The sequence below is a fragment of the Elephas maximus genome, chromosome 2 (assembly GCF_024166365.1).
Source record: "Elephas maximus indicus isolate mEleMax1 chromosome 2, mEleMax1 primary haplotype, whole genome shotgun sequence".
NCBI lineage: Eukaryota > Metazoa > Chordata > Mammalia > Proboscidea > Elephantidae > Elephas > Elephas maximus.
The window spans coordinates 166425784-166437276 of NC_064820.1; the positions used below are offsets into that span (position 1 = coordinate 166425784).

General features: G+C 40.9%; 1 long non-coding RNA gene across 1 annotated transcript; it reads right to left on the bottom strand.

Moving 5' to 3' along the window:
• Positions 1 to 2162: 2162 nt before the first annotated feature.
• Positions 2163 to 11370, bottom strand: LOC126070187 (uncharacterized). The gene is made up of 3 exons (XR_007516163.1): positions 10941 to 11370; positions 8410 to 8554; positions 2163 to 2660 (listed from the first exon to the last, which is right to left on the bottom strand). It is a non-coding gene; the product is annotated as an uncharacterized LOC126070187 (long non-coding RNA).
• Between the last annotated feature and the right edge of the window lie 123 nt (positions 11371 to 11493).

Below are 11493 nucleotides of genomic sequence, written 5' to 3' on the forward strand. Positions count from 1 at the left end.
AAAAAAATGAACCAACACAACACTGTTGCTGCAAAAAGAGAATAGTAAAATCGCTATTTTAATCTTTAGACCTTACATCAAGCTTTGATATTTGTTCAAAATGCATGCTAAGAAGCTGGTGTTTCATGTGCATAAATGGATACAATTTTGAATCATTATAATTGTCACTCTGGCCATCATTTTTTGCTTAATTAAATAAGCAGCAATTTTATATCTGGCAATTGTATTTCTCACCTTAATTTAATCTTATAAAATTACACCAATACCTATTGAATACTTTGTACTTAAGATGGTGTAGCCACCATGAGAGGCACAAAGAGTATATTGTGAGTTGCCACTGAGTTGGCTCTGACTCATGGGCAATTATGTATAATAAAATGAAATGTGACCCAGCTCTTTATTATCTTCATGATTGTTGATATGTTTGAATCCATTGTCATAGCTATTGTGTCAATCCATCTCATAAAGGATTTCCTTCATTTTCACTGACCCTATACTTCACAAAACGTGATGTCCTTTTCTAACAATTGGTCTTCCTGATGATGTGTACAAACTAAGTCTAAGTCTCACCATTCTTGCTTCTAAGGAACATTCTGGTTCTATTGCTTCTAGAAGACTGATTTGTTTGGCAGTCCTTGGTATATTCAATACTCTTTGCCAACACCACAGTTCAAATGCATCAATTCTTCTATCTTCCTTTTCCTTATCCAATTTACACATACAAATGAGGCGACTGAAAAGGCCATGGCTTGGGTCAGACCCATCTTAATCTATTGATCTAAGTAGAATAAAATAGATGGCAACCTCAATTTTTCTCCATTTATCATGATGTTGTTTATCAGTCCAGTCATGAGGATTTTCTTTTTCTTCACATTCAGGTGTAACCCGTACTGAAGACTGTACTCTTTGAGCTTCATCAGTAAGTGCTTCAAGTAACCTTCATTTTCGACCAGCAAGGTTGTGTCATCTGCATCTCTCAGGTTGTTAAGAAGTCTTCCTACAATCCTGCTACTGTGTTTTTCTTCATATAGTTTGGTTTCAAGGTTATTTGTTCAGCATACAAATTGAATAAGTAAGATGAAAGGATACAGCCCTGCCGCATGGCTGTTTCAATTTTGAACCACACAGTATCCTCTTGTTCTGTTTGAACACTGTACAGGTTCCATATGAGCATAACTAAGTGTTCTGGAATTCCCATTCTTCGCAATGCTATCCATACAGTGAGCCATACAGTCTAATACCGAAACTGACAGATAGGTGGTGGACTAAGGGTATTTTGTTGTTGTTAGTTGCCGTGAGTCAATTCCAACTCATGATAACCTCCTGTGTTACAGAGATGAACCGCTCCAAAGGGTTTCTTGACTGTAATCTTAATGAAGACAGATCCCAGGACTTTTCTTCTGAAATATCGCTAGGTAGGTTCGAATTGCCAATCTTTAGGTTAACAGTTGAGCACAAACCATTTGCACCACCTAGGGACCTTGAACTAAGGGTATAAAAAGCCAAAAAACCTGTTGCCGTTGAGTCGATTCAAACTCATAGCAACCTATAGAACAGAGTAGAACTGTCCCATAGGGTTTCCAAGGAGCAGCTGGTGAATCTGAACTGCTGACCTTTCGATTATCAGCTGAGCTCTTAACTACCACGCCACCAGGGCACTGACTAAGGGTGTAACCAAAAAAGCCAAACCCATTGCCATCGAGTCGATTCCGACTCATAGGGACCCTGTAGGAGAGAGGAGAACTGCCCAATAAGGTTTCCAAGGAGCGGCTGGTGGATTCAAACTGCCGACCTTTTGGTTAACAGCTGAATTCTGAACTACTGTGCCAGCAGGGCTCTTAACCATTACACCACCAGGGTTTTCCCACCAGGCTAGTAAGGATTAACTCACAATCCTCAGCTTCAAGGAGTGATACTAGTGAAGACTGGAGAGATGGGAAAGGGCCAGGCCATGGACAGCTTTGTATGAATTGCTAAAACTTTAGCTCTTAATCCCAAAAGGGATGGGAAACTGTCCTTATGTAGTAAGGAAGTAGTCCTTATGTAGCCTTTATGTCCTTATGTAGTAAAGAAATAGAAGAATGAGAAGGTCTCCCTCATAATGAGTGTACAAATAACTTCAAATATATGAATCAGCATAAAGCCAATTCCTATGAGGCAGAGGTCAAATATATCCCAGATTTCCACATTCTCTGAACTGCTGTACCACTCCATCTCTGACACTGGCCACTCTCCCTCCACTCAGCACCCTTCCTTCCCCCGTTTGGGTTTGGCAATTCACTGAAATGTATCACAGAACTCATGAAATGTACTTACAGTTCAGTGGTTTATTAAGGAACAGGGTACAACTTGGGATCAGGATCAACAGGCTACAACTCAGAATCTAGATCAGGAAGCGCATAGGCAGTCTCTCTTTTTCAGTGCAGGACAGCTCTCTCAGCTCCCCTCGACTGTGCAGGCCTCCTCTAGGTCCCCTAAGGACAGGCTCCTCTTGGCCCTACCATCTGTCACCACTGGCTCTGCAAGTGGGCCCCTTTTAGGCCTCTTGCTGTCTTGAGTGTTACAGCCCTTGATCTGTGTTACGGCTCTCTCTTCTCTCTCCTTCTCCTTTCTGCTTTCTTCCGTCTGCTTCTTCCCGTTGCTTCTCTTCCTCCTTCTTTCTGTCAGAAAAAAAAAACTGTGGGGCTGGGTGCATATATATACACAATTCCATGTTAATTTCAAGGCGTGTCCCTTCCCAGTGGGGCCACAAACTGACCAATCCCCTCTCGGCAGACCACAGATACTTCATTTGCATAGTAGGCTGCAGACATTTCATGTGCATAGTTTATAGTCACTTCATTTGCATAGACTATTAACCAGTCCCTGCAAGGTGCATACTAATCACAGTCAGGCTGCAGCCCAAGGCCAGACAAAAAGTCAAGTTGTGTACAGCTTGCCCAGAGAATGTTGATCAACGCAGACAAAAGTAACAAACCCTCTGGGGTAGAAAACTTGGGCAAAGGTAACTCCTCAGGGCTTAGGGGAAAAATCTCTCAAGCTGTTTTTCCAAAGAACCAAGGCAAAAGTCCATGTAAAGGAACTCATTTCACCACAATGGAAAAAATAAAAACTAAAACCACATTGAGATACCATTTCTCATCCATAAGCTTGTAAAAAGTACTCTAAGTTTGACAGCATACACTGTTGATAAGGCCATGGGAAACGGGAATTCTCATATGCTGGTGGGACAGCAAAATGGGATAGCCCCTACAAAAGGGAATTTGGCAATATGTATCAAAACTACATATATTAGTTATCTACTGCTGCATAATAAATTACCCCACAGCCACTTAAAACTACAAACATTTATTATCTCATATTTTCTGAGTCAAAAATCCAGGAGCAGCTTGGCTGGGTGATTTTGGTTCAGTCACTCATGAGGTTGCAATCAAGCTGTTAGCCAGGCTGACAGTCATTCCAGGCTCAATTGGAAGAGGATACACTTTGAAATTCAATAAAGTGATTGTTGGCAAGCCTTAGAAGATTTACTTCCAAGTTGACTCATGTAGTTGCTTACATGCCTCAGTTTCACACCATGTAGGCCTTTCCTTAGGCTACCTAATTGTCCTAATGACATGGTAGGTGGCTTCCCCCTCCCCAAGCCTTCTTCATGATATAGTAGCTGGCTTCTACTCAGATTGAGTGATTCAAAGGAGAGAGTGTATCCAAAACAGAGCCACAGTCTTTTAATAACCCAAACTTGGAAATGACATCCTATTATTCTGCCACATTCTATTTGCTAGAAAGGAGTAGCTAAGAACAGCCTATAATCAAAGGGATAGAAATTGAGCCCCACCTCTTAAGGAGGACTATCAATGAATTTATGGACATATGTTTAAGACTACAACACTACATACACTTTTACCCTTTGATTCAGAAACCCCACTTCCATGAATCAATCCTAAAGATACACTGGCCCCCAAAAAAGCACAAAAGATGAATTGCTATTCATTGCAGGACTCTTTTTTAATGCCCAAAGACTGCAAATGTCTGACAGGGTCTTTGAATAAATTACGGTGTTTATGCAAAGTAGTACTATGCAACACTTACAGAAAGAGAGTATGAGCAAGCAAACTGGCTGAAAATATCTTTATATACTACTCTGGAGCAACATTCAGGATATGTTATGTGAAAATACAGAGTAGAAAAAATGAATATAGTATGCTATTACCATTTATTTTTTAAAGTAAAAATGAATAGTTAGTTGTTATCTGCTGTCAAGTAGCCCCCTGACGCATAGTGACCCAATGCACCACAGAACAAAATGTTGCCTGGCCCTGCACCATCCCCACGTGTCATGAATTGAATTGTGTTCCCCCAAAATATCTGTCCACTTGGCTAGGACATGATTCCCAGTATTGTGTGACTGTCCACCATTTGGTCATCTGATGTGATTTTCCTGTATGTTGTAAATCCTATCTCTATGACGTCAATGATGTGGGATTAGTGGCAGTTACATTAATGAGGCAGGACTCAATCTACAAGCTTACATTGTATCTTAAACCAATCTCTTCTGAGATATAAAAGAGAGAAGCAAGCAGAGAGACATGGGGACCTCATACCACCAAGAAACAAGAGGCAGGAGAATAGCCTGTCTTTTGGACCTGGGGTCTCTGAGAAGCTTCTTGACCAGGGAAGATTGATGACAAGGACCTTCCCCCAAAGCTGACAGAGAGAAGAAGCCTTCCCCTGGAGCTGGCACCTTGAATTTGGACTTCTAGCCTCATAGACTGTGAGAGAATAAATTTCTCTTTGTTAAAGCCATCCACATGCGGTATCTCTGTTATAGCAGCACTAGATAACTAAGACACCATAATTGGTTGCAGATTGGACCATTGTGATCCATAGGATTTAAATAGACTGATTTTCAGAAATAGATTGTCAAGCCTTTCTTCCTAGTCCATCTCAGTCTGGAAGTTCTTCTGAAATGTATTCAGCATCATAGCAACACACAAGCCTCCACTGATAGATGGGTGGTGGCTGTGCATGAGGTACATTGACCAGGAACTAAGCCCAGGTGTCCTGCATGAAAGATAAGAGCTCTATTTATGGATTATGGTGTATATATTTACCGCAGAAGAAAAAAATAGTAATAATGGAAGAATAAAATATTACCTATAATGAAAGTTTTTAGCTATCTATTTCTACATACAAAATTACCCAAATTTAGCAGCGTTAAGCAACACGTATTTATTATTGCACAGTTTCTGTGGGTCAGGGATCTGGATGTGACTTAGCTGAGTCTTCTACTTCAGTCTCTCAAAAGTCTTCGATCAAGGTATCAGCCCATGATGAGGTCTCATCCGAAGGCTCAACTGGGGAAATACCTACTTCCAAGCTCAATTACATGGTTGGTACCAGGATTCAGTGCTTCAAGCGTAGTTAGACTGAGGGCATTCACTTCCTTAATGTCTGCTGACTAGAAGCCACTCATAGTACTCGGCCACACAGTCCTCTCCAACATGACAACTTGCTTATTTAAGGATGCAAGAGACAGAGTCTGTGAGCAAGTTGGAGGTCACGCTCTTTTATACCCTAATCACAGAAATGACATCCCCTCAACGTTCCTATATTCTATGGATTAGAAATCCCATAGGGTTTCCAAGGAGCACCTGGTGGATTTGAACTGCCGACCTTTTGGTTAGCAGCTGTAGCTCTTAACCCCTACACCACCAGGGTTTCTGTAAAGAAGCCAATTCTTCCCAAATTGACCTATGCAACTTCTTTCAAAATTACAGCAAGAATTTGTGTAGACTTAAACAAGATTATTGTAAAATTTATATGGAAAGATATAGGCCTTATAATAACTAAAACAATCTTAATGAATTAAGTGAGAGAATCACTCTACCAAATATTGAGGCTAAATATATACCTACAGTAATATATTGATATATATCATATATATGAAATGCCTTGTCATAGAAATGCCATATTTACCGCAGAAGACATATCAGAGTAGGGTATGTTTTAAGTCAATCACTGTCTTAGTTATCTAGTGCTGCTATAACAGAAATACCACAAGTGGATGGCTTTAACCAAGTGAAATTTATTCTTTCACTGTCTAGTAGGCTACAAGTCCAAATTCAGGGTGTCAGCTCCAGGGGAAGGCTTTCTCTCTCTGTTGGCTCTGGAGGAAGGTCCTTGTCATTAGTCTTCCCTTGGTCTGGGAGCATCTCAGCCCAGGAACCTCACATCCAAAGGGTGTACTCTACTCCCAGAGCCGCTTTCTTGGTGGTATGAGGTCCCCAACTCTCTGCTTACCTTCCCTTTTATCTCTTGTAAGATAAAAGTGGTGCAGGTCACACCCTAGGGAAACTCCCTTTACATTGGATAAGGGCTGTGACCTTGGTAAGGGCGTTACAATCCTACCCAAATCCTTTTTAACCACAGGCAGAGATAATGATTTATTACACATAGGAAAATCACAAAATGGAGGAGAAGCACACATGGCCTAACCAAGTTGACACATATTTTGGGGGGACACAATTCAATCCATTACAATCTCCTTTGAGATATAAAAAGAGCAGATTAAGGCAGGCAAGCAAGCAGAGATGGGGGAAGATAGATGCCAAGGTACATGAAGATCACTAAGGAACCAAAGAACAAGGGCCTTCCCGCAGAGCTGACAGAGAAAAAGAAAGCCTTCTAGAGTTGGCACACTGAATTTGGACTTCTAGCCTCCTAAACAATGAGAAAATAAATTTCTATTTGTTACAGCGACCCACTTGTGGTATTTCTGTTATAGCAGCACTAGAAAACTAAGACAGTAACCATAAAGTTTCTGGAAGGAAACAGGAAAATACATTCATTATCTTGGAGTAGGCAAAGATTTCTTAAAGAAAACAGAAGAAATATTAACTATAAGAGAAAAATAAATTCTAAACTAGGCTCCATTAATATTAGGAAATTTTACTTACTAAAAGGTTATTAGTGCATAGGTAAATGATAGACAACAAACGATTCAATTATTTGATGGTTATGAGGGGGGCGAGGGGTTAGGAGGGGAAAACGCTAACTAGATAGTAGATAAGTGGTAACTTTGGTGAAGGGTAAGACAGTACAACACCCAGGGAAATTCAGCACAACTTGACCAAGGCAAAGTCACAGAAGCTTCACAGACACATCCAAACTTTCTCAGAGACCGAGTTACTGGGCTGAGGCCTGGAGACCATACTCTCAGGGGACATCTAGCTCAATTGCCAATAACATAGTTTATAAAGAAAATGTTCTACATCTGACTGTGGTGAATAGCACCTGGGGTCTTAAAAGCCTGCGAGAGGCCATTTAAGATACATCTACTGGTCCCATCCTGGCTGGAGCAAAGGAGAATGAAGAAAACCAAAGACACAAGAGAAAAATTAGTCCAAAGGACTAATGGACCACAGCTACCACAACCTCCATCAGACTGGGTCTAGAATAACTAGTGCCCAGCTACCACCACCGACTGCTCTGACAGGGATCACAATAGAGGGTCCCAGACAGGGTGGGAGAAAAATATAGAACAAAATTCAAATTTACAAAAAAAAAAAAAAAAGAACAACAGACTTGCTGGTTTGACAGACACTGGAGAAACCCTGGGAGTATGGACTCTGGACACCCTTTTAACTCAGTACTGAAGTCACTCCAGAGGGTGATTTTCCTTCAGCCAAAGATTACACAGGTGTTTTTTTTAGACAGCAAACAATAACACGTGAGGAACATGCATTGTAGTTCAGTCATGTATACAAGACTAAATGGATGCACCAGCCCAAAAGCAAAGACAAGAAGGCAGGAAGGGACAGGAAAGCTGGACGAATGGAAACAGGGAACCTGGGGTGGAGAAGGGGAGAGTGTTGACCTATCTAAGGGTTGGCATCCAATGTCACAAAACAATTTCTGTATTGTTTAATGAGAAACTGATTTGCTCTGTAAGCTTTCACCTAAACTACAATAAAAGAAAAATTCAATTATACATATCCACAAAAAGATTCATAACCCGAATATATGTATGTATGTGTGGATTTGCATATGTATGTATATGTGTGTATATATATATATATAAATTTATACACATATATGCATACACATATATGCATAATGTTAGCTGTGAGTTTTTCATATAAATGCCTTTTACCATGTGGAGGAATTTCTCTTTTATGCCTTGTTTTCTGACTGTTTTTATCATGAAAGGGTGTTGGATTTTGTCAAAGGCCTTTTCTGCATCAATTTAGATTACTGTGTTTTTTGTTTGTTTTTGGCCTATTAATGTGGTGCATTACATTGGTTGATGTCCTTATGTTGAACCATCCTTGCATTCCTGGAAAAAATCCCTCTTGGCCATGGTGTATACCATTTTAATATTTGGATTTAGTGCAATTCACCACGTACTTGCAGAGGTAAGCTGAACCACAAACACTAATGTCTTTGAAAGATTCTGTGGTTGTTTCTTGGATTTATGCTGCTAAGTGTGTTAATAAACATCCATCTGCTTTTCAGCTTACTATATTTTGTTGCTGTTACCTCCGCTCATTTCCTTGAAAAAGAAAAAGGCAAAAGTATTAAGTGATGTAAGTTTAATAAGAATACCGTATCTCTACAGCAAGCAAAAAGACACACACACCTAGATTTAGAGCCTAACCAGTATATTTTAAATTGCCTGGTTGTGTATAGATACCTTACTTATCTTCCTTACCCTGTATCATTGGATTCTGATTAGCAGATTGCACATGTGAATAGCCAATAGCTTACTGCATAGGATCTTGGGAAATTATATGGACGTGGGAGGAGGAGGAGAGACAGGAATTCCAAAAGCAGCTCAAGTGGGGATAAAAATATCTGGCACATGTGCCACTACTACTCGTTCCCTGCTCCAAAAATCAGTATTTTCCACCTCAATAAGGCATCAGAATCTTTCTCAACTCAGAACTCTAAGGAGCCTCTGCTTATCTATGGAAGTTGATACTGGAGATAAAATCTGTTCCCTCTTCCAGAGGGGCATGGTGAGGAAAGTAGCAAGTGGCAAAACATGGACATCTTTACTTTTGAGTACCCCAGGGGGTAGTATAAAAGAGCTCAGTGTCTCTTGGGGATGTTTCAGATTTTCTCTTTTCCTCACTCCTGTTTTTTTTTTTTTTTTTCTTTAGTGGTGTTCAATTCATGTCTATCCTGGAACTAGGGGCAGGGCACTAGGGGGAGGTTGGAGAGCAGAGTCAGCCTCTGAGAGCTGGCCAGACCCTTGGAGATCACCTTGTCCACCCTCCCCAGATGAATGGGAAGACTGAGGCCCATTTTGGAAGAGTGACTTGTTCAGGATCACCCAGTGAGGAAGGGGATTAGCTCCTCTCCAGTGCTCTTTCAGCTGTATCACCAAGCCCCCTGACAGCCCATCTCATGGAAAGTCTCCTTTGTCAGCTTAGACACAGCAGGCTAGTCACTAAAAAATAGCAATGATGGATGGTAATGGCTTGAACAGGTTGTTGTGGATTTGGCCCTCCTCTGACTGGTCCATAAAAGATGAGCTGCAGAACATGTCCCCGTAATCCCTCCTGAAGATATGAAGGGCCAAAAAAATGATCAAATCAGAGGATATTTTATTTTGGAGATGGCTTTTTTACCTTTGGGGTCATCGGGTCCTATGCAGGGGTGAGGACACTTCCTGCACTTTCTCCTCCTCCAACTAAGTCCCAGGAGTCAAGCAGAAATATGAGGTTCCCCACTTTGTGGATATTCATTCCTGCTTTGACCTTATTTATTGGGTGCTTACAATGTGCCAGGCACTGAGATACGTGCTGAGGATTCATTCATGAACAAGAAACAAGGTTTATGCTCTCTTTGTGCAGGTATTTGAGGGGGAGGAGTAATCAATAAACAAATGAGCTAATTTTAGATTGTTAAAAATGGAAGAATAAAACGAAATGAGGAGATGGGATATGTTCTTAAGTGGGACCAGGACTTGGGATGCATATGTGCCTGGGGCTACTAGGTGGGCAGTGGCATCCCTCTGTGGGCCTCAACCTATGTTTGTCTGGCCTAATTGTCTCTTCTTTCATGGCAATTTCATCAACTTCTTCAGAAAGTAGAGCAACAGAGAGGATGACTCCCTGATGGGGAGAAGTCAGACCTAGGATGTAGTGACCCATATGGTTGCCCACTTGACCCCCTTCCTTCAGGGCCCCAATGCCTACTCTGAGAAGAGAGCCCCTCTACATGAAAACTGTGGAGATGGCACACATCAAAGGATGCGAGAACCTGTGTGGGCAAATTCTTTGTGTCACTGAGAACAGTGAGCTGAGGGCACTCATATTAGATAGAACTGGCCATTTAGACTTGGGAAATTAAACATGTAGGCATGTCCCATGGAATGATCTTCTTTAAGTGGTCCTGATGAAAGATGGCCTACCTGGCCCTCATGGAGGCATAGGAGGGTCAAAGGACTCATGTTAGGGACATAAAGAAATTTTGTGAGGGGGTTTTTATATATAGTGAAGTCTATTAGTGGTACAAATGGTTAATGCACTTCGTTGCTAACCAAAAAGTTGACAGTTCAAGTCCACCCAGAAGTACCTCAAAAGAAAGGCCTGATGACCTACTTCTGAAAAATGAAGATTTGAAAATCCTATGGAGCGTTGTTTGGCTCTGACATACATGGGGTCGCCATGAGTTGGATTCAACTCAATGGGAACTGATTTTTTAAATTATATATAGTAACAGTTATGAAAGTTATGTAAGGATAATACTCAGTTCCTGTCTGCTTACATATCTTCCGATTTGCTCTTTCCCAGCCCCCAGAGAACATTATTAATCAGATCATGGACTAAATGGCCAATTATATCTATTATCAGTGGGGGTCAGATAGACAGGAAATGTAGAGGAATAAGGTAGGAACTTTATGTGCCAACACCATACCCATCAATGCTTACCTGAAAATTCTCATGGAAGAAAAGTTGAGCCCAATGCAAAGAGGATAGTGGCAGCTGGGAGACAGCAGGTGAGATTTTTATGGTCAGATATCACCCTTGCCCATGCAAGCTATCCCAGGTACACCCCGTTTAGTGTTTTTCTCAGACAGCCATTCAATTCTCAGGGAAAATAGCTGGGCCTATAGGGCGGGGGGTGAAACATGAGCTGTGGAGGTATCATACAGGATCTTTATGTGAAAACACTATTTGTTTTCAAAATAAAATAAATGAAACATAATTGAAGTCATTTTCACATAACATGAGCTAAGCCCATCAGACACAAATGAAACGAAAGGACATGGAAAAGGATACGAAATCTTCTTGGCAATGAGAAGCAGTGTCTGGGATATAAATCAAGTTTAAATGAAAAATTTACATGTTGGTATTAGCAGTATCCTGTAGGAAAATAGACAGGGAAGATAAAGGGGACAAATATTAGCTAAGAATGTACTCTAGGGATAAAATTGGCTTGCCTAAAGTCAAGCAACCTATAAGTGGTGGAACCAGGATTAAA